The sequence below is a fragment of the Artibeus jamaicensis genome, unplaced genomic scaffold (assembly GCF_021234435.1).
Source record: "Artibeus jamaicensis isolate MK-2021 breed Jamaican fruit bat unplaced genomic scaffold, CSHL_Jam_final contig_525, whole genome shotgun sequence".
Taxonomy (NCBI): Eukaryota; Metazoa; Chordata; class Mammalia; order Chiroptera; family Phyllostomidae; genus Artibeus; species Artibeus jamaicensis.
Window position 1 is genome coordinate 17,662,653 of NW_026521874.1, and position 23,191 is coordinate 17,685,843.

Consider the following 23,191-nt stretch of genomic DNA (forward strand, 5'->3'; position numbering starts at 1 on the left):
AGACAAATCTTTGCTCCTTTCTAAACGTCAATATCTTTCCATTATAAATTGGGAGGCTCTTTTCCAGGGCGGCTAGAGGATCCAAAAGACTGATGTATATGAAAAGACTCACTAGCCAACAGGCAATAAAGAAGCGGACGCTGCGCTCACATTCCCAGGCCGGGAACCCTCTTCATTCATCTGTGATCCTCAGTATCTTATGTGTGATGCCAGTAATTGCTCCACCCTCTTCTCCCTTGCAAAGATGATCCAGGAGAAGAAGGCCTGAGAGTGATTTGGTGGAAGAAGAGTCAACTGACAAATTAGAATGCTGGGTCACTATCCTTCAGAGCTGGGCCCGAAACACACTTGCTGTGGAGCCCCGGTTCCCCCACTGGCTGCTCCCCCTGCCTTCCTCTCTCTGCCCAGTACTTCCTTCCACCCACTTGTTCAAGCCAGAATCTGACAGTCAAACTCCATCACCATTCAGTCCTCCCACCTACCCCTCCCGCCTGTCCATCATACCTACCCACCTCCATCCATTTCTGCTGTCCAGGCCCAGTGCCCAGCCCTGGGGAGTGTGGTTTGCTTAGACATGGGGCGTGTGTGTGCTTATTGCAAGCCAATCCCCAGATGCAGAGATGTGAATAACTAACTATTCTGTGGTGGAGAGAGAAAAGCACCGGGCTTGGGCCCAGCCCTGCCATTTCTTGGCTGCAAGAACTAGGGGTGGTTCTGTGTCTTGAGCCTGTTTTTTCACCCGTTAAACAGATGACGTGGCTTCACCATTCTCCCCATCTCTCTCTCTCTCTCTCTCTCTCTCTCTCTCTCTCTCACACACACACACACACATACCTGCACACACAAGCGCGCACACACACACCCACTCTGAGTATTGCTCTTCTGTGGTTGCAATGCTGAAATCGTTTGCTGACCCGTTTCAGCTCACCAGGCTGAGAAACTTATCTGGTGCACTCTTCAGTCAAGGCGAGTTGAATGAATGAGTTGGCGAGATTGAGGGAGCAGGGCCCAGCCCATAGGAAGGACACAAGAACCAGCGGTAAGACAGACTTTGATGAGGTCACCGATCTCACCCCCTAAATCAAATCATGGAAGGCACTTGATCACGTTGAGAAGGGAGGCCATTAAGGCCAAGACATGCCTTGGGTCACCCCTGCGTGGGTGGAGCTGAGAGTAGTCCCATATGACTAGAGCCTTGGAACAGAGGGGTTCGTGGAGATCTGGTCCAACCTTTTCATTTTCTCCTAGACCAAGAAACACAAGTACCTGCCCCTGGCTCTAGATGGAACCCAGGTCCCTGGCTCCGGGCCCAGTACCTTTCTAGGCACTTGGATGAGGTCTGTGGCATGGAGTTTTAACCTCCTTTTAACGGACAGGCTCAGAAGGCAGGTGGCCGGATTCAGAATCCAGCTGCACCACTTGCCAGCACAGGACCCTGAGGAAATTACTAAACCTCTCAGAGCCTTGGTTTTCTCATCTGTAAAATAAGACAACAATACAACCTCATGGAGCCATGAAAATTCCATGAGAAAATGTGGGTAGAGAGCTAAGACAGTTGTGACCCCGCTCCCTAAACATTAGCTGTTAGGATGATGGGAACAACTACAGAGGGCCAGGGTGACGGGGCAGTCTTCAAAAAGCAAGTAGCCCGGGGCCTTGTGGGATGCGTAGGAGTCTAGGTGGTCAGGAGGCGGAGCCCTTTGTCTGGACTTAGGCTGGAAGGCTGCTCTCCTCTAGCCACTGTGGTTCTGCTTTGCTGGGTCCTAAGAACCTCTGCTGAGAAGGTTTTTCTGTTGGCAGAGGAGCCCCATTGCCAAGAGCAGGAAGGAGGGACTCCCAACCACATTGTCCTGGCTACTTCCCCCTCGTGAGCAAGGTTGCGGCAAGAGGCCCGGCAGCTCGGGAGACATTTCTCAGCCCTGAGGTTGTGTTCAGGACTACACACAGGCTCAGGTGTCCCTAGGGCAGCACTAGTCGGTGGCCTCCCAGACTTAGAAATGAGTCTGGGATGAAGGACCACACCGGGTGTGGGGTGCAAAAGATTGGGATGGGAAAAGAAATGAGATAGGGTGATATGTCTCTTTACCAAAGGAACTAGAAAAAAGCCAGAAAGGCCTCAAAACTGGAGAAGTAGGTGTCTTAGCCCCTGACCTGTGGCTGTCCAACGCTCCTGTGTGCAACAGCTTGCTCAAATCACAGCTTCCCATGCCTCCCGCAAGGTTCTGATTCAGCTCTGGACTCTGCATGTAAACAGACACTCCCGGTGATTCGGCCATCAGTGGTTCATTGGAGAAACCCTGCCGCAGAGTCCTTCTCTGGGTTTCTTTCTGTCTACTTTACATGCAGTTCTAGCCAGCCTGGAAATCTGACTCTCCGACCAAAGCAGCTTAGAAGCCGCACACCAGAAGGCGATGCAGTAGAGGCAGAGATTTCGGCAGCAGGATGGAAGGACCACTGATGGCTCGGTGGCAGTGGGAGCAGAGGGAGAGCTACGAGACCACCCAAGGCCAAGCTGCTGGGCCAGGAACAACAGAGTACTATGAGGATAGGCTCGGAAGCCCGCATCCTCTTTGCAGAGAGAGACTCATCAAAATATTCAAATGGAAACTTTGGGTCATATAAGGAAGAAGTGCAGCTGACCCTTGAACAACGTGGGGATTGGAAGCGCCCATCCCCGCAATAGAAAAATCCACGTATAATCTAACTCAGTCTTCTGCCCATGTGGATTCCCAATCACATTTTGCTGAATCCACAGATGTGAAACCCAGGATATGGAGGGCCAATGGTACATTTGTTGAAAAATCTGCGAATAAGTAGCCTGGCTTAGTTCAGACCTGTGTTGTTCAAGGGCCACTGTACATGATGTACATGATGTACATGATGTACACTTGAGACACCAAGGAAATATGTGAGGCTTTGCCGATGTGGGTAGGAAATAGTGAGAGAGAAAGCTGAGCAGAAGCCCATTTATACCCTTCCTCTTTTACCCAGGAATCTTCAGGTACATGATGTAATAATGGTCACTCCAGTTTTTTGAGTGTTTCCCATATTCTGGGAACGTAGCATGTTTTACCTGCCTTTTCCTTATTTAACTTTATCAGCCACCATCATAACAGATAAGAGGCAAAAGGCCCCAGAAGGCAGAGCCCAAGCCACACAGCCAACAGTGGGGCTGGGAATCAGCTCTGTGGGTCCCCAGAGCCCAGCTGCCGGCTACTGCACCGTATCCCTTACTGCCCGGTGGTGCTGGGTCAGTGAGGCATCGCCTGCAGCTCTGTCCTGGGGCCCCGGCTGGGGACCTCTGTACTCCTTTCAGTGGACTCTACTCCGTATGTGGTGCAGCCCTGCTGGGGTGCCCATGCTGTGTGACATGTGGACGTGGTCTCACATCGGGCTGTCTGGGAGGGAAGAGGCCAGTGGCCTTTCCTCTCCCCTGGGCCCCTCTCTGGAAGACCCTGTCTGCTTCTTCCCTTCTGGCTCCCATCCCTGACTTCAGCCTGCAAGTGCTTCCTTTAGGGAGCTCCTGGCCTTCACCATCGCCCTAAGCCTTTATGGGGCCGAAGTAGGTGCCAAGAACTCAGTCCTACCAGCCTTTAGATTTGACCTCTGCCTGCTGTTTCGCTGCAGCAAGATTCATCTGTTTCTCAGTGAATTAGCACATAAGCCTCCCAAGAAGAAAATCTCATTTCCATGGGGGTGTGGGGAGATGGGGGGTTACTGTGTGATCCCCAGCAAACCTCTTTCTCTCTGAGCCCTAGCATTTTCATCTGAACTCCACTGGCAATGAACCTGGGACAGACACTAGGAGCCACAAGATTTCAGCCACGCATGGCAGTTGTGACTGGCACTGAATCTCTTGCCTCCTCTCTGTGCATTTTGAATTGTACCAGATTGCTTATCCAGGCTCAACACCCCCCAACCCCACCCCCCTCAAGTGTGTCATAGAGACAGGAAATTTTATTTTTAAGCCCATGGCATCCCGGGATAGAAATAGGTATGGCCATACCTATCCACGTTGCCTGAACGCGCCTGATCTGGTCTGATCTCGGAAGCTAAGCAGGGTTGGGCCTGGCTGGTACTTGGATGGGAGAAACACTCCCTGGTGCCTTTGATGTTCATCTAATTGTGGTAGCTCACGTTTCTGGGTCCTTCTCTGCACAGTCTGAGCGCATCTGGGGGGCAGGCTCAGCTGCTGTCTTGGGAAAGAGGCCCCCTTTTAAGGTGAAATGTCCTGCCTGCTGTGTGTCCTCAGAACCTGGAGAGTGACACAGCTCGAGAGGGTGGGCAGGGCTCTGCCACAGGCAAGCCTGGGAAACTTTTGTCCTGCCACTGTCTTAAATAACACCCCAGTGCTGGAGGGGAACCAGGATTGGGTGTGGTTCTCAGCTGGGGAGACCCCAATTTGAGGGACATTTGGCAATATCTGGAGACACTAGGTTGTCGTAACTGTCGGAAGTGCAGGACATCTAACGGGTGCTTCCGAACACCCTGGGATACGCAGGACGGCCCTGCCACAAAGAATCCTCCTGCCCCACAAGTCAGCAGTGTTGAGACTGACACATCCTGAACTAAATTCTGATTAGGCAAGAGGTCCCCTCCTTCCTGTGACTTTAGAGGAAGAGGGACCTGCCACAGGCCCTGACTGTGGAGGTCTGAACCCTTTCTTAACGGCAGCTCCATCCCCAATCTCCTGTAGCGACCACTCTTGTTAAGTTCCAGGATGAGAGTGGCTAAGAGACCTGGTTAGAGCCACACAGCAAATTATGGACAGAACCAGGGGTTGAATTCCTGTTGGGTTCAGGGCTCACACGCTCACGGTGTGGCATTCCTCTTTCCTAGTCCACACGGCTTGCCCCTCTGATTGTATGTGAGCTCCTTGACTGCAGAGAGCACAGCTTGCTGCTCCTTGTATCCTCCACGTCGGTGCCCATCACACGCAGGTGCTCACTTAGTGTTGGCTGAATTCACTCGGCCAACATTTGTACAGAACTGGACCAACGCGGACGCTGCTGTCCTCGTGATGGGAAACAAGGGCAGAGCTGCCGCTCTGGTGCTCTGAGAGCGGCCTCGCGTGGGTTGTGTATGTTGCAGCCCAAGTCCCCAGCCTCTGGCTGGCCGGGCTGGCCATGACCAGTGCCTGTCTGGGCCTGTTTGTAACAGGGGCTGGAGGCCGGAGGTGAGCTCAAATGTAATGTGCTTGAATCATCCCGAAACCATCCCTCCCCTCCCCTCTCTCGCCCCCAGTGGGTGGAAAAATTGTCTTCCGCAAAACTGAAACTGGTCCCTGGTACCAAAAAGCTGGGGACCGCAGCAGTATAGAATAAGGAAGGGGGCTTGATGCTGCCTAAGGGGGCCGGGGAAGGAGGCTTCGTCAGAGTTCTCCAGGCCCATGAGAAGCAGCGGGTGGGGACCGGGATCCTGGAGGGCTGAAGTGCTCTGGCACTAAAGCAAAGAAGAAGGTGACCTCCTGAAACCTCAGGGGAGAAAACTGGAGAGAGATTTCTCCAAACCTGCCCCGTCAGGGCCTGCGCTTTTCCGACAACCGATTTCCAGAGAGAGGTGAGTGTTTTGTCAAGTTCCTGGTTACAGAGTGACAAATGGGCCATTGTTTGGGAGCCCTGAGCCAGCCTGGGCCCCAAGGTCACCTACGTCACTGGTGGGGGTGGGGAGGCACATGTTGCTTACCTGTCAGGCTTTGCTGTTCCTGGCTCCAGCCTGGGGGGAGCACAGGTTTAAACACACCCAGGCTCTCAGCAGGGCGGCTGGCTGGGAATGGCCCTCTCACCTCATCCCCATTCTCTTCACAGAGCCAGAAGCCCTGCTACCAGGGTCCTCCTGCCAGGCTCCTGGAATTGCGCTGAGCCTGGGGGACTGGTGTGAGAATTGGGGAAGGGCTTTGAAATGTCTGGAGGCCTGAACCCCTTCCCGGTCTGCGGTGGAGTCCCTGCCGTTCTTGTCTGACTTCAGCACCAACTACCTGTACCATCCTGCCCAAGTCCATTCCCCTCATTGGACCTCAAGTTGGGGGTGGGCCTGGATCGGTGCTTCCCCTGCCTCCTTCAAGGGGTCACAGTGGGGATCCGGTGATGTCGGCTTCGCAAAGGTGTCTGGGTGGTGCACGATACCGCATCACTTCCAGGCGGCACCGCAAACCCCCCTAAGGGAGCCCGTCCAAACACAGTTTTCACTGTGTCAGGAGGTCCGCCAAGAACCTGGTGCACCACTAGCTAGTCTGAGACTTGGGAGCGAGGGAGAGAAAGCAGAAGAAAGGTACTTTTATATTTATATACTTCTTATATGGAACCCCAAGCCAGTGTGTGTCCATTGTCCCAACAGAGTCTGAGAACAGCCTTGAGGGAGGTGGGTGGGTGACGGCACCCCTGCTGCTCAAAGGAGAAACCGAGTCTCAGGGAAGAGGAGGGACTTACTCAGGGTAACTGAACACACACTCGGCACAGGAAGGATTGAACTCAGGGACTCTCCACTCCAGGGCTCTTCCCTTGGAGAGAAGGAGTTAGGGAGCGGGAGAAAGGAGCCCCGTGTGAGTGAGTGGTTTCCTGGGGGTGCAGCCGCATCTGGGAAGGAGGGAGGGCCGGGCTTGGGGCCCTTGCTCCCTGCACAGCGATGAGGGCCGAGCCCACAGGCCCCCAGGCCCTGACCGCCACGCCGGCCACCGTTGGTGGTTGGAACAGGGGGACAGGAACGCTCCAGGGGTGGCCCGACACACAGGATGTGTCTCACCTCAAAGCAGAAGTGAGACGGGGCCCACTTCCCCTTGCAAGGCCGGAGGCAAGTCGGACTGTCCTGTCACCACGGCCTCCGGCAGGAACACAGACCGGCTGCCCCTTCTGGGGTCTGGGATGGGGGGGTGACAAAGAGAAGCCGACCTGGTCTGGGGACTGGCCCATGTCCACCTCCCACCACACACATCTTGAGCAGCCTCTCTTCTTCACACACGCCTCCTCGGCCGGCATCTGTTTGATCAGAAGATGCCGCCTGTCTATCAGGTTTTATGACTTAGACTCTCAGGGAGATGGTCCTTTATATAAATCCCCTGTCTCCACAGAGTCGCAGCTAGCCCGTCACTCCAAGAGGGAGATTCATTTATGGTTTATTTGCTCATTCATTGTTCTCCCATCAACAAATATATTAAGAACCATCCATCTATGTGCAGGTAAGTGAGGGAGAAGGACTGTAAACACAAATTTACACAGATCACTCTTGCTATGGCTGAAAAATAATATCGTTGTGTAAAATGCTGCAAAGGCCAAGGAGAGGTCATGGTGAGAGTTTAGATGGGGCTCCCGGCCAAGTCGAGGGGTCAGGGCGGCTTCCGGGGCATTTCTGATGGGTGACAGGGTTTGCAAAGAGCAGAGGTGGAAAGAGGGGCAACTCCTGGCTCCAAGGACTGTGAGATCTACGCACAGAGGCCAGTGTAGCTGGAGAAGGAAGCAGAGACAGGGTCACACGGAACCTTGCTGGCTGCGTCAGGGGTCCTGCAGGTTTGACACATGGGTAAGACGAGGAGATCCTGGAAGGCTGGGTGCCCTCGAGCAAGCCTTTCCCTTCTCATCTCGGTTTCCTCACCTTCTCCATCCTTGCAGGACTGTTGCAGAGCCTGTGGGTAAAACCACTTGCCCAGAAGTGGAGCCATTAATCACATTATTGTGACAGAGCCAGAGGAGGAATTGGGGCTCCTGCCCCAGCTGCCCCTCCAGCAGCTGCTTCCCCCTCAGGTCCTGTCTTCCCCCAGGGTTGCCTCTGAGAGACATGGAACCAGTGCTGTCATCACCTTGGAACGCAGCGGCCCCAGCTTCGACTTGCTCTCTGAGGAAGTGTTTCTCTGCTGTCGTCACTGCCCTTTGGCAGCCAAGTTCACGCAGCCCAGAGAGGCTCCGGTCTACGGCTATGGTCCCTGCCCTCCTGGCAGCCCCCACAGTGCCTCTGACTCCGGCTAGATGACCTACTCAGCCTTTGCAGGCTCCTGGTTCCTTCAAAGGCAGCCATGGGCCGCGCAGGGGAGAAGCAGGGTGGCACCAAGCAGGAGCCCTGGAACCGGCCTGCAGCAGGACTGCATTCTTCTGAAGGGGTAGAGTCACCTGGACTCTTCTGATCTAGGGAAGAAGTCCCCCTAAATTGACCACCTGCATGTGTGGGGCCCTGCCGACTGCTTTGCTTGCAACGGCCCCTGAGAGTAGGTATTACTGGCTGCTTTTTACAGATAGGCATTTGAGGACTGGGGTCACCAAAGGTCACCCAGCTAGCAAGTGGCAGAGTCTGGATTCTACTCTGGGTTCCCACCATGATGCCCTGCTCCCAGCCCTCAGTGGCGGGCCTTCGGGCTGTGTTCTGTTGTATTTTTGTATTCCGTCTGGTGCGAATTCATTTGTAGAAGGTCTGGAAATGACATAGGTGAACCTGAGCTTTGATGTCTTCATCTGACAGGTGGCTGAAGGAGTGGCACCAAGTGATCAAGCTGGAGCCACCTCAGCGATGGGCAGGGCCATACCCCAGTTCAGAGAAAGGAAACTGAGGCCTTGAGATAGGGAGCAACTTACCTGAGGCTATAACATGGGTCACTACAGAGCTGGGCCAGCCCAGCTGCCCCGCAACCCCCTTGGGTGACCTTCTTCCTCAGCCTCCCTTGCTGGCCTCTACACCTCTGTCCAGCCTTCACCCACTGGGGGATCCCAGTGTGTGGCCCTGCACCTCTTTTCTGCACCTCATTTCCCTGTTACCCAGACTCATAATTCTCAATTCCATCTACATGCCTGTGGCTCTCAGCCTGAGATCTCCAGCTCTGGCCCGACCTCTGAACTCCAACCTATCTGTCCAGCTGCTTTCTTGGCCATTCCTTGGAGATCTGAAAGGATGTCAAGGTAGATATGTCTAAAACACAATTCCTGATTTGGCCGTGTCCTCCCAGCTCCCACCCAAATCTGCTTCTCCCACAATCTTCACCATTTTAGTTACTATATCATCATCTCCCTGGCTTTTCAGGCCGAAAGCCTTGGAGGTGTATGTCCTTCCCTCAACCCCCATATCTAGTCCATTTGCAAAAACGTATTGCAATCTGACCCTTCTCCCCTTGTCCACCTTTACCTGACGCAGTGGCAACCTAACTGGTCCATCTGTGAGGAGAATAAGAATTTACTCTCCTCACAGCAACCAGTGTGCTCTCTTAAACGCGGAGTGTATTGTGTCATTTCCCTGCTTGAAAATGCTTTTGTGAATTCCCATCAATTCAGGATGAAATCCCAACTCCTTGCCATGGCCCACGAGGGCTTCTGGAAGCTTCTGTCTCCATTCTCATAATTCAGAATGAGGCAATGTTTCCCTTTTCTGTTCCATGAATGCCCCTAGGTTGCCCCTGCCTCAGGCCCTTTGCACAACTCTTCCCTATTCCTGGAATCCTTTCCCCAAGACCATGGCCCAGGTGCTTCCTCATTGTTGGTGTCACTTGTTGCCTTCCCTGACCGCCCGGTCCAGAGAAGCACCACCAGCCCTTCTGTCTGCCTGTCACTGCCTGTCACACTGCCCTGTTAGCCTCCCTCCAGCCCTTATCATCGCCTGAAACCACCTGCACTGTGTGCATTGTCTTTTCTCCTCGCTGGGATGTAAGTGCGAGGGCTGACTTCCTCCCTGCGGTGTCCACAGGGTGCCTGACGGGGGAGGTGCTCAGCAAGTGCTACTCACGGGACCAAGTGACCAGTCGAGGTTGTTGTAGGCTGCTGTCCCCAGACTCTCTTTTGTAGGACAGCACTCCCCTGTTCTATGACTTCTGTAAGACAGTAGTTTCTGCAAGTCTCTCACTTACCTGCCAGCCCCTCCACCACTAGCTGTGTGACATTAGACAAGTTACCTCATCCTTCTGTGCCTCAGTTGTGTCGGCTGTAAAGTGGGGAGGATAACGGGGTCCACCTCAGAGAGCGATGGTGAAGACTCAATGAATGAATGCGTACAGAGTGCTTAAAGCAGGGAGTGGGACGTAGTCAGCATTCTGTAACGTCAGTGCTGTTATTGGTTTTATTATTATCATTATCACCACCATCACCAGTTTTTAAAAACTGACAGCGACTCAACGCATAACATATTAGTTTCAGGTGTACAACGTGGTGATTCAATATTTGTATGTATTGCAAACCGATCACCACAATAAGTCTGCTTAACATCCATCACCAGTCTGACTCCTGGGAGACGCAGCTGTTGTTTCCTCTCTGCCTTCAAGTAGTATTCCACCACGCCCCTTTGCCTGCCTGGTACCCCTCCGTGGCTTCCTGCCTCCCTTAAGAAAGAGACCAAACCCTCGGAAGTAGCCTGCGAGGCTCGCACCTATCTTTCCAGTCTCATCTTGCACAACTTTCTTTGTTAAATTTCTTTTTTATTTTTATTTTTGACTGTTTATGCTATTATAGTTGTGCCCGCTTTTTTTCTTCCGTTGCCCACCTCCTCCAGTTCTATCCTCTCCCCTCCCTCTGTCAGTCCTCACATCGTTTCCCACGTCCGTGGATCACGCATGTACGAGGTCTGTCCAGAAAGAGCCCAGCTATTGTTAACACAACGAGAATGTGCAACGTCAATGTAACCTGGCAGCCAAGGAGAGTGGACTGGAATGCGCATGTGTGAATAATGATGACTTCACTGTACTAGTCAGTGGGGGTGGTGGACGCCATTGAGGGAGCATGTGTACTTTGTGGCCATCACATTCAAAATGACTGAGCAAGTACAACAACAAATCTTCCTCAAATTTTACATTACGTTTGAACATTCCTCTGCAGAAACTATTCAGATGATTCATAAGGCCTCGGCTATGGACAACTGGTGATTGGCAGCTTCATCACAACATGCCCACTCATGCATCACATCTCATGCAGAGTTTTTTGGTGAAACATCAAATCACCCAGGTGACTCAGCCCCACTACAGCCCAGATTTGGTGCCCTGGGACTTCTGGCTTTTCCCAAAACTAAACTCACCTCTAAAAGGGAAGAGGTTTCAGGAGATTCACAAAAATATGACAGGACAACTGATGGCGACTGGGAGAACTGTGTGAGGTCTGAAGGTGTCTACTCTGAAGGGGACTGAGGCGTCATTGTCCTGTGTACAATGTTTCTTGTATCTTGCATCTTCTTCAGAAAATGTCTCTATTTTTCATAGCACATGACTGGATACTTTCTCCACGGACCTAGTATGTTCTTTGGTTTTATCCCTTCCTCTTTCATCCATTCCTCCCACCCCATTCCACAGCTGTCAGTTCTGGGCCATGCATCTATGCTTCTGTTTCTATTTTGTCCACTAGATTCCGCGCATGAGATCATGTGGTATTTGTCTTTCACTAACTGGCTTATTTCACTTAGCATAATATTCTCCAGGTTTATCCAGGCTGTCTCAAAAAGGAAAGAGTTCCTTCTTTTAACCTGCTCATTTTGTACAGCTTCCCCTGTCGCTGGACCCCCTGTGGTCACACTGGCCTTGTTTTGGTTCTTTATGTGATTCATGCTCACGCCACCCCAGGGCACTGCCTGGAATTTGCTTTCCCTCCTTCTTCACCGGATCGGTGTCTGCCCTTCCTCCCCATCTCAGCCGGGTCATTATTGTCTCAGCTTCCCATGAGCACTGACCAGGGACTTTCCTTGTTCCACACTCTCAGGACAACGTGTACCTTGGTTGTAGCACTTAGTATAGTCATAAGTTGCATTTATTTCCTTCAGTTGGATTAATATCTGACTTTTCTCGTAGACTCAAAGCTTCATGAGAACAGAGACCAAGTTATTCTTTGCCCTGCTTTGCACTCCAACGCTAGCAGAATGTTTGCACGTAGGAAGTATTCAATAAATAGTAGTACATGAGTGAGGAATGAATGGGTGGTGAGAAAGCCCTTGGGTTTGAGGGTAGCCCTTCAGGTCAAGCACAGACACGCCCTAGGAGAAAATCGGCTGCCTGTGCACAACCAACCGGCCTTTCTCGCCAGCCTCCAGCCATAGAGGCGAAACAGCCCTCCTGACTTCCAATAGGTTCCTGTCACTAACAACGTTTCCACAAGGAGCCCACAGAAGCATGAGTAGGGAAAGCCTTCGCTCAGCGATATGATATAAAAATTGGACCTAAACCTGGGACTCTTCGGAAAAGTCTGTCTCACTTCCTGAGTTTTTCCAGGACATTTCCAGCCCTCCCTTCCCTCTCAAAACAGGGTAACTCGGGGGTCCTGATGGTGGAGCACTCTGTTCTGTTTTTTTTTTTTTAATCTGGCTGATGGTGTTTTCTTTTACTGGTTGGAGCTGAGGTCCTTGAAGAGTACAGACCTGGGCTGGCCCCCCACAGTCTGCATCAGGACGCAGCAGAATGAGAGAAACCGGGACAATGTTGGGACTATTCATTAAGCTAAATTAATTTTCAGATTGTCTGCCCTACTTTTCGTGTGTCAGGATGCTCTCGCTTTATGAAACAAGGGTGATGGGGGTGGTAATAGGTTTTTTTTTTTTTTGATGTCCTTGTTTGTCAAATCACCTACTTACTTTCTTTTGAAATGTACTGGTCTGTGGACAGCGGCTGAGCCAGGATGAGACCCCGGGTTTTCTAGTTCAGGTTACTGCTCTTCCTGCTCCGCAGCCCTCCCTGGAGGGGTAACACGGAGGGACACATGAGAGCTGGCTGTAAATTATTGACAGGCTGCCATGTGGAAGAGGGGACATGCTTGTTCTAGTTGCACCCAGGGGACCAAATTGGGGTCACTGGGTGGCAGTTTCTGACAGGCACATTTCCATTGGTTTGGATTAAAGTTTCTGACAGGCAGGTATTCAGTAATGGACTGACTGCCCCCCCTCACACCTCATCTCCCTCCTGCAGTGTTCAGGTACAGGTGGAGTGGCTACATCCAGGGCTATTGGATAAATTATTGGGGCCTGAGGTATTAATTAAGAATTTTACCCTTAGATTCAACCTGGTTTCAGCATCAGCCTCACCACTCACTCTGCATGACCTTGGACAGATCAGTTTCCTTCTGTTTAAAATGGGGGTCATCACGCCTCCCTCAGAGTCCCGTGAGGTTAAACAGGAGGGTGTGCGTACAGTGCCCAGCTCACAGGTGGGCCTTCCATGAGATTTGAGCTCTGTGCCTGGGAGCTTCCCTGGGGTCTAGTGGAAAGGGAGAGACTCACAGAGAAAGAATAACGTGCAGCATTGTATGAGCAAAAACCAACAAGTGTGGCCCGACTTATGCGCTGGGGCATTTCTGAGGATGGGGGACCAGGAGTGGGCTGATCAGGGGAGAATTCCTGGAGGGGGCGACACCTAAAAAGGAGGGGGGAGCTTCCCAAGAAATGGGCACACAGGGGTCTCTGGCACTCGATGCAGCTGACCCTTGAACAACATGGGTGTGAACTGTGTGTGTCCCCTTATACATGGATGTTTTTCAATTGACCACAGTTTGTGCGAGCCCCCAGTTCAAACCCATATTGTCCAAGGGTCAGCTTGGGCTGGAAATTCTCATATGTGAAGGGCTGATTGTTGTGAAACATGGATTTTCAACTGTGCAGGAGGTCAGCACCCCCAACCTCCACATTGTTCAAGGGTCAATATACTAAGTGTTATTTAGAAGTAGCTATTATTATTACCTCAGTTTCAAGAGCATGGCAATCACTCTTTCCTCAGGCTCCCACCACACTATGGACGCATTCCTGTCACATTGGGGATGCTTAGTGTATGTTGAATAAACAGAGGGAAGATTGGCTAGCCAGAGAATAGAGGGAGAGATGGTTTGATCTAAGCAAGCTGGGAAACATGAGAGCATCCATATCATCCAACAACACTCACACACATACACACGTTCATCCATCATCCATCATCCATCATCCATCCCTTCATCTATATGTTTGTTTCAGGCAGAGAGTGAGGCAAAGTGACTGTCCTCACAAAGTTTACATCAAGTGAGGCAGGCTCACCGGTACAAATCAAATAATTACATGGGTAATGTAAAACTGCAACTCCGATCACTGCTACAGAGAACGGGAGCATGCAGTGCCAAGAGAGCTCGGAATGGGAAGATTTGACCCTGTTTAGGGAGGTCAGGAAAGTTTCCCCAAGAAAGTGACCATTGAACTGAGTGCTAAAGTATAAGCAGGAGTAAATAGAAGGGTTGAGGGGGAAGGAAGAATGTTCCATTCAGGGAGGAAAGAGTGAAGCCAAGGGCAAGATGAAGTTGAGGGGGTCAGCATGACAAGGCAGGGCCTCTTGGGCTTGTTAAGACTTTTGATATGTGCCCTGGTTGGTGTAGCTCAGTGGATTGAGCACCAGCCTGCAAAGCAGAAAATCGCCAGTTCAGTTCCTGGTCAGGGCACATGCCTGGGTTTCGGGCCGGTATGGCCCGAAAGATAACCACACATTGGTTACCACACATTGATGTTTCTCTCCCACTCTTTCTCCTTCCTGTCCCCTCTCTCTAAAAAATAAATAAAATATTTTTAAAAGACTTTTGATATGTAACGGACTCATAGATACAGAGAACAGACTGGTGGTTGCCAGAGGAGAGAGGGATTGAGGGACTGGGTGAAAAATATGAAGAAATTAAGAAGTACAAATTGGTAGTTACAGAAGTCACAGAGATGTAAAATACAGCACAGGGAATATAGTCAATAACACTGTAATAACTATGTGTGGTGCCAGGTGGGTACGGGAAATATCTGGGGAACAGTTTGCAAAGTGTACAATGGTCTGACCACTGAACTGTGCACCTGAAACCAATACAAAATAATATTGAATGTAAGTTGTAATAACATTTGTTTTTGCCTTTCATCCTCAAAGGTTCTAAGCAAGTGTCAGGGGACATGGTCTGATTCGTACTTTTACAAGATTGTCTGGCTGTGGTTATAAAAAATGGAAGCGGGGGTTGGGATGAGCAAGTGTAAAAGCAGGAAGCTTCTGAGAAGCCAGCACGTTGTCCAGGAAATCCATGATGGGACCTCAGCCGGGGGAAGTGGTGGGGGTGGGAGAGGAGTGGGTGACTTCAGGGCCATTAGGAGATAAAATGGACAAGACTGGGTCATGGATGTGGTGGGAAGGATGAGGGCGAGGGAGCTGTCCAGGATGTCATCTAGGCTTTGAGATAGAACTGTTGCCAGGCAACAGAGTGAAAGCCAGGGGCGAGCTGAGGAGAGCTGGGGAGAGCTGGGGAGCGAGCAGTGTTGCCGTTATGATTATGCTTGTGTTTGCAAAATAAGGGTGTTGAGAGTGTGGGCACACTGGAGGGTGAGAAGGCTCTGTAGAGGGGGCCTGGGAGCTAGAGCTTCCAGTGGTGGCTCTGCAGCTATGTAGCTGTGTGACCTTGAAGGGGTAGCTTCACCCCTCTGGGCCTCAGCTCTAAAATTGATGGCCCTGCTGGTCTGGCATTTCAAGGGCACAAAGCAACCTGAGTCTATTTTGTGCCCATTGACACTATCGACAGGGCTCCACTCAGAAACTAAACTTATCCCTTGTAGATCCACTTAGTCCGGAGCCTGAAGGTTCAGACAGCATTAAGTCTGGACTGTGGGATCTGACAGGAACCACAGAGCCCATTGGCTCCATCTTTGAATTTTATAGAGAGGGGCAGTACCTCTCTGACCTGTATCTCCATCCTCCAGCACTACCCTGCATGTGGGAGAAGAGGTAGAGCAGTTTGTGCAAAGCCATAAAGCTAAAGGGAGGAAAAGTACCACCTGGGGGTGAGCCCTGCGTTCCTTTCTCTGATGGTGGGGATTTTCTGCAGCCAACAGCCATTTCTTAGGCCACACGGGGCTGGGTAGAGTTGCGATGAGGGACTGAGATCATGGACATAGGTGATGCTGAGTGTCTGGGGAGAAGAAGAATGGAGAGGACATCTGAAGCTGTGCCCTGTGAAGCTGGGTCCTTTCGAACTCTTTAAAGATGCCTCTTTTCGTGCACCCCTGCTGTGACACCTGAATGTCCTCCCTGGTCTGCAAGATGCTCTGCAAGAAAAGGAATGCAGAAAAACCAGCCTACCCCCTGCAAAAACCTGGTTGGAACCTCAGGCTGAGGTTTCCATGGTGGCTCCACTCTGCTGCCCTTCCCATTGGCCAGGCATTCTGCTTCAGCTTTAGCAACAGAGGCTCAGATACCCAACTCCTTCCTGATTGGCCAGGCTGTGCTGCAGCGCCATGGCAACAGGGGCAGAGGGACCAGTCTCTGCAGAACAACTTGAGTCACCATCTACCTGGGGTGGAGCTGAGAGGCAGGGAAGGGAGGGGGATGCAAAGAGGAATAGGTAGCCCCCACCTCCTCTCATGGTCAGGTGGGGAACCCTCCTCCTTGGCTGCCTAGGCTGGTGGGCTTCTCTTTATCTCATCTGTCATATATCTAGCAGCATCTTTCCAGCCTTCCTCTCACCGCCCCCCTAGGATTCCTGTCTTTGCAGAAGTAAAAGCAGACCTCTGGCAGAGGTTAACTTATTTGCCCAAAGTCTCGTAAGTTGCAAGCTAGCATTTGAGCCCATATTACATTGCCTGACTTAAGGCTTTATACAGTCTTGATAGAAAATCCAGAGGTCCTTTTTTTTCTTTTTCTTTTTAAAATAGACTTTATTTTTTAGAGCGATTTTAGATTCACAGCAAAACTGAGGGGAAGGGAGAGATTTTCAATAGTTTCAAGTTGGGATAGGAATCCCCCTTTCCTTCATCAGCTAATGCTTTCCAAAGCACTCCGTCATCTGAATTGTTATCTGATTCTCCCAATAACCCAATGGGTTTGGGAAGTCAGGGATAAATGACCCATTTTATAGATGAGGACACCAGAGCCCAGAGAGGTCAAGCAGTTCATTTCATGTCACACAGCATATTAATGCCAGAGCTGGGCTGCCAACTGCAGCCTCCAAAATTCTTGTTAGGGCTCTAACTCTACATCACTGACTTATCCATATGGGGGGGGGAGGGGCGCTTCCAGGACTGGGGGGCTGCTCTGAGGAGTCCTCTCATCTGTTTAGAGAACAATGCCAAGTAAAATCAAGCATTCTAATGTGGGCCAAGGGTTTTCCACCATAACCCTTGTCCTTACCTGGCAACTCCTAAATATGGCTCCAGTCCCCAGAAAGGGCCTAAGTTCACTAAGAACCTTGCTCTCCACCCCCACCCCCACCCTGCACATACACTGACAAGCTAAGAAACACTCATAAGCTTAATTACAATCAGTTTAACTATGTGCTTGAACCTGTGCATGAGTCATCATCATAACCCTAGGTGTTTGGTCTTCATTGCCCAGCATTAATCGATGCAGAAACTGGTGCTCAGGAAGGCTTGGCGGCAGGCCAAGGTCACACAGGTAGTTAGCAGTACAGCCAGAATTCCAACACGAGGCTGCCTTGAAGCGACTTGAAGGCAGGCTGCCTTGAGCAGGGGTGATGCATTCTCTGCTCCCACAGAATGTGGAAGGGTAGCTCAAAGAGGCATTGAAGAGCAGATTCTTTTGCTCTTGGCTGTGCATTTTATCCCCCATTGAGGCTGTGGCTAGACCTACTTTTTTGGCACTGGAAAAAAGCAGGCTCGGAGGATCTGCTCTGTGTTAAGGACTCAGAAATCCTTGGAGCGGCCCAGTGTCCCCAACACTGCCTCATTTCTCAGCTTTGCCATTCTTCAGGAAGGCGTGGCTGCGCTGCTGGTAATTGGCAGTAGATGTGGACGAGAGAAAAACCCAGTGACCTCCTTGCTCTGAATGAGCGCCCCTGCTGATTATAAACATTTTGGCAGCTTCCTTTTCTTCCTGCTCCACTCAGGCCCCCTGAAGCTCTTGCCCCTGAAACACAGCCCAGCCACCTGGCCAGGCCTCCCCTCTGAAGGGCACCGGTTTTAGATGACGTGGCAAGGTGGGAGTCACACCTGCCACTCTGCTTCCTTAAGTGCCACACAATTGGGGAAGGCACACAATTTCCCCACTGCCAACATTTTGCAGCGCCCTCCCTGTGCCAGACGTCACACAGGCACTGGTAGGAGGCAGGGGGCAAACTGTTAGGATCCCTGCCCTCATCTGCCGGAACCTGCCAGCTAGTGGAGGAAATGGACAGGAAGTCCCCAAGTGAATAAATCATGATTTCAGATAGGAATAAATGCCTTGCACAGGATGACAGGATAATAGGGTCGAGAGTGGCTGGCTGCAGGGCCTGGGGGTGTGCTGTTTGAGCCAGGTTGGTGAGGAAAGGTCTCTCTGAGGAGGTAACACCTGAGCAGACACAGGAATGAGGAGGAGGCAGTTGTTTCAGTTACTTATGGCTGCGTAAGAAACCCAAACTGTGCAATAAGCCCCCAAACTTAGTGGTTTACAACAACTATTTATCATTTTTCACGAGTCCATGGTTGGCCTGGGGGGGTCCTCTGGCCGCTTCTCCCGTTTCACACGTGGCTACACGCAGCGTGAGGTCCAGCTGGGCTGGAAGGTCCAAGGAGGCCTTGCCCTTGCATCTAGTAGATGGTGCTGACTGTAGGCCGGGGCACCGCAGCTGCCAGTCGCAGGTCGCTCACCCCCCAGTCAGCTAGGACAGCTGCCTTGTGCAGCAGTGTAGGGGTGGGAGCGTCCCAGGAGGGTGAAGGCAGAGCTGCTAGGCTTCTGAACTCATAAAGGGTCACTTCTGTCACATTCTGTTGTCAGAGGAAGTCACGGGATCAACTTGGACTCAGTGGGTGGGGAAAGAGACACCACCTCTTGATAGGGGCAGGGCGTGACAAAGTATTTGTGACCATCTCAGTATGGCTCATCATCTGTGGGAAGATCTTTGGGAGGAGCATTTTCGGCAGAGGGAAAAGCAGGTGCAAAGGCCCTGAGATGGAATGGGGTCCGGAGACCTGAGCCGTGACCAGTGGGGGTTCCTCCACCTCCTTGGTTTCCTCCTCTGTGAAGTGGGCACGAAGGATGCCTCCCTGCCTCCTTTGTAGACATATAGGAGGCAGGAGGCTTCGCTTCAGGGCAGGGTTAGGATTTTGCTTCTTGGCCACTGAGTGAGAGGGGAATCAAACACAGGTTTGGCATCTTCCAAGCTCACCAGCATTTGTGGCTCTCAGTCTGAGGGAAGGCATAGTGCTAAGTACCACAGGTAACGGCAGAGTCTGAGCGGTGCTAATTTGCTGAGCTTGAAAAGCTCACTTACCGAGCAGGGTGGTGCCTGAGCTGGAAGGATTGTGGGCCCCACGAAGGCCTGAAGGAGGTGGGATTCTAACAGGACCTTATAGAGCACGTAGGATTTGGGCTGAAGTAGGGGAAAAACTGTTGATAGGGCAAGAGCAGGGGTTGTGAAACTTTGTAATTCAATGTAACAAATGTTTGCTGAACCCCTACTAAGTGGCCAGGACAGACAGAGGATCTGCCCAAGGCATGGTGGGAATCCAGAGGAGGCAGCTTCCAGGCCTGGAAAACCAGGAAGGCTTCCAGGAGGAAACAATTACACTCTAGAGGCCTGAAGGATGAGTCAGGTCAAGTGCCCATGGGGCAGAGGGAGGAGTAGGAGGTACTGAGAGTGTCCCAGTGGAAGGAACAGTAACTGCAAAGGCCAGGGGGGTAGGGGAGCTTGGGATTTTCAAGTAAAGGCAGAGGTGTACCTGAATCAGGGTTCTCGTGGAAGATGGGGAGAGGCTGAGCCTGGGGCCGAAATGGCCACGTAGACCAGTGAAAGTCTCTGACCTTCCTCCTGAAGGTAGTTTGCATAGGATTTCCAGATTTAGCAAATAAATACAGGTTGTCCTGTTAACTTTGAATTGCAAATAACAAAAATATTTTTAGTATAATTATGTGCATGAAATATTTGTTACACTTTCATACTAAAAAAATTATTCGTTGTTTATCTGAAATTCAGTTCTAACTGGGCCTCCTGTGTTTTCTCTGGCAGTCCTAAGTGTGGGACCACAGAAGGGTTTTAAGCAGGAAATGACATGGTCAGATTTACATTTGGGAAGCTCCCAGAATGTATGGGAAACATACTGGAGAGAGACAGGAAGGGGGGAAAGAGGAGAGTCCTACTTTGTCCAGGCCAGAGAAGCAGAGGTCTCTACCAGGGGCTGGGGGCACCTTATTTGTTGCCTTCCTCCCCGACCTGGTGGGCAGGCTCAGATAAATCCCTCAGCTAATGCAGTCTCCTATGGATAACCGCAGACCAGGTCAGCCCCCAGAACTGCCGTGTGAACTTCCGGGCTGGTTTGCTTCCTCCTGAGCCCTCTGCAGCCTCATCTGTTGAATGAAGGAGTCGGATAATCGGAAGAGATGGTCCATGGGGCTGTTCTGTTCCTGCCATCGAGGGCTCTCTGTTTATCCTCTCTCTGACATCGCTCCTAGGTGTGGCCCCACCATGATGGCAAGTCCAAACTCAAGACCTTTGGCTTCAAGGTCACCCTTCCTGTGTCCCCTCATTTCTTGTTCCTCTCTGTTATTACTCTGGCCAATAAATGGGTGCCAATAGCACCCCATCATCAGCTTTCTCCAACCTCAGGATCCATGCCTGGTTTGGGAAAAGCGATCCAGCATTTGCTGAGGTCCTCCTATGTGTTGAGCTGGGTTCTCTACATCACTTACCACATGTGAGCTTCTCAACAGCCCCTCAAGGAAGGTACAGTATCAGTGCCCATTTCACAGATCAGAGAACCAAGGCTCCGTGGTACAGTTGCTGCCCAGGTCACACAGCTGTGCCCTGCAAATCTGGAGTGGAGTCCAGGTCTGGCTGGCGCCACTGGTCTGCTCTTCCACAGTTTCCAGGAAATGTCCCCTGGGGAGCCCCTAATCCCCCATTCATTTATCTCTTGGGCTCAGTCAGCAGTCTCCTTGTCCCACTGCAGATGCACGATGCCCTGGCTTTTTCTGAGTTAAGCCAGAGGCTAAACCGGGTGGTGTAATGCTCATCTGCTGGGGGCTTCCTGGTTTATGAGGAGCACCCAGTCTTTCCCAGCTGTGCCCTCCTTGTGACCCCACAGAGACTCTGCAGGACCCTCTCCAGCCCTTCTAGCCTGCAGCTCTGCCGCAGTGAAGGAGGCATTAAATATTGACAGGGCAGCTCCTGGCACGAAGGTGACGTCAATTACTGGGCTGCTTGGTGAGGGCCGCTGCTGCCTTTCCAAGGTGAAGCAGTGACCGGAATTCAGCTGCCTCAAATGGCATCCCTGGGGGCTGGCTGCCGGACTCAGAGAAGATACTGCTAATGGAAGGCGTGGCAGGAGTTCTAAAGCTTTCCTTCCATCTCCCTGGCGCCCTCAGGGTCCCCTGGCTTCCTGATGCTGACACAATGCACTCAGTCATTTGGGAAGTATTTACTGAGCGCCTGCAGAATGCCAAGCACAGTGCTAGGCTTTGGGGATTACAACCATAAGTGTGATAAGATCCCAGTATTACTTGGCTCCCCATTTGGTAGAGGAGATGGAGAAACAGTATTTTTTTTAAAAAAAAAGCCCAGTGCTGTGCCTGTCCATCCTGAGGCTGAGTAGGGCTGTGTTAAGACCTGAAGAAGGAGCTCAAGTTAGCTATGGAAAAAGGCAGGGGAAGTGTTTCAGGCACAGGGAAGAGGATCAGAGCTCAGATCCTGGTTCCACTCCTTCCTAGCCACTTACCTGCAGATTGGATCCATGTTGCCACCACCCCCTCGCCCCTCACAGCACAGGTGCACAGGGTTGCTAGGAGGACTGAGTGAAGCTGAGGGTAGCAACCCTTGATGCATAGTGGGAGCTTGGGGTGGGGGTGGGGGACTATTATTAAAAGAGCTCTGTGCCTTTATTCAAGTCCTTTGTCCTGCCAAGAATCCTTACCCACCTACAGTGAGCAGAGAAACTGAGGCTCAAGAAGTGAGCTCTCATGCCCAGGGTGGTAATGTGGATCAGACCCCAGGCTGGACAGGCAACCCCAGGCTCTGACTTGGGCTTTTTGCCATTCTCCAATCACAGGCAACCCAAACAGCTGCCTCAGTTCAGTTCAGCAAGACACAGATCTCACCAGTGGGCCCAGTGTGAGGTCCTTGGCCTTATTTATTTATTTATTTATTTATTTATTAAAGACCTTTTTTTTTATTTATTTATCTTTAAAGGGGAAGGGGGGAAGGAGAGAGGGAGAGGAACATCAATGTATGGTTGCCTTTCTTGCGTCCCCTGCTGGGAACTGGCCTGCAGGGAACCGGCCTGCAACCCATGCATGTACCCTGACTGGGAACTGAACCGCGATTGTATGGTTCGCAGGCCCGTGCTCAATCCACTGAGCTACACCAGCCAGGCTTGGCCATATTTACAAGGCTGGCCTAGGTCTTCTTCAAGGTAAGACTGCCGCTGTCCAAGGACAAGCCCAGGCCTTGACTTTGGGAGGCCTGGGGGTGGACCTGGTTCTGCGGCTATGTCACTGTGAGTGAATTACTTTCCCTTCCTGAGCCTCAGTTGCCCATACTTAATACTGATACCAGCTGTCATTGCCTGGGTCTCTGATCCTCCCAACGGAGCTATGGCAAAGGAAAATTTTTTGATATTGCATTAAAGATGAGGAAACAGTCTGAGAGGGGAAAGTGACATGTGCAAGACTGCACAGCAAGTGGCGGCCAGATCTGGAGTCAGGCCTAGCTACTGGCAGAGTTGCTTATTGGTCCACCATGCTGTGCTGTCTCAGAGTAAGTAAGACAACCGGAGTTGTCTCCAAGATCCTTATAATGAGTCTGTAATTCTGTGAGTTCCCTGCTATCCCCAGCCTTTTGGTCCTAGTGATTTCATGGGGCAGGCCTTTCAGATTGGGTTGACCTTCTGACTGTGCCTATTTAAGGGAAGTTACAGCAGGCAGCACCCAAACTTTCCCTCAGTCACAACCTTGTTCCTCCTGGCAGCAACCCAGGGGGTCTAGTGGGAACAGCAAGCACTGATGCATTGTGTCCATTTTGTGGATGGGCAAACTGAAATCTGAAGAGGTTACTCCAGCTACTGTGGAAGAGCTGGGATTTGTGGAGGGTCTCATCTGAGTAACCTCACAGTGGCCAAATTTAATCCAGTCTTTCTTCTCCTTTCACCTCCTCCTGCTTCTTGCAATTTTGTCTTCCTCCCCATTGCTCCCTCCCTTGTCTTATCTTCCGCTCAGCTGTCAATTAACATTAGCTGTCAGCCCATTAACGTGTTCCCCCTTCTGAAAGACCCTGGCCACTCACAGAGGGCTCTAGTGATGGCATTTCTGCACAAGGTGTCCTCAGATTCAACTCAGCATCGGTGGAGAAGT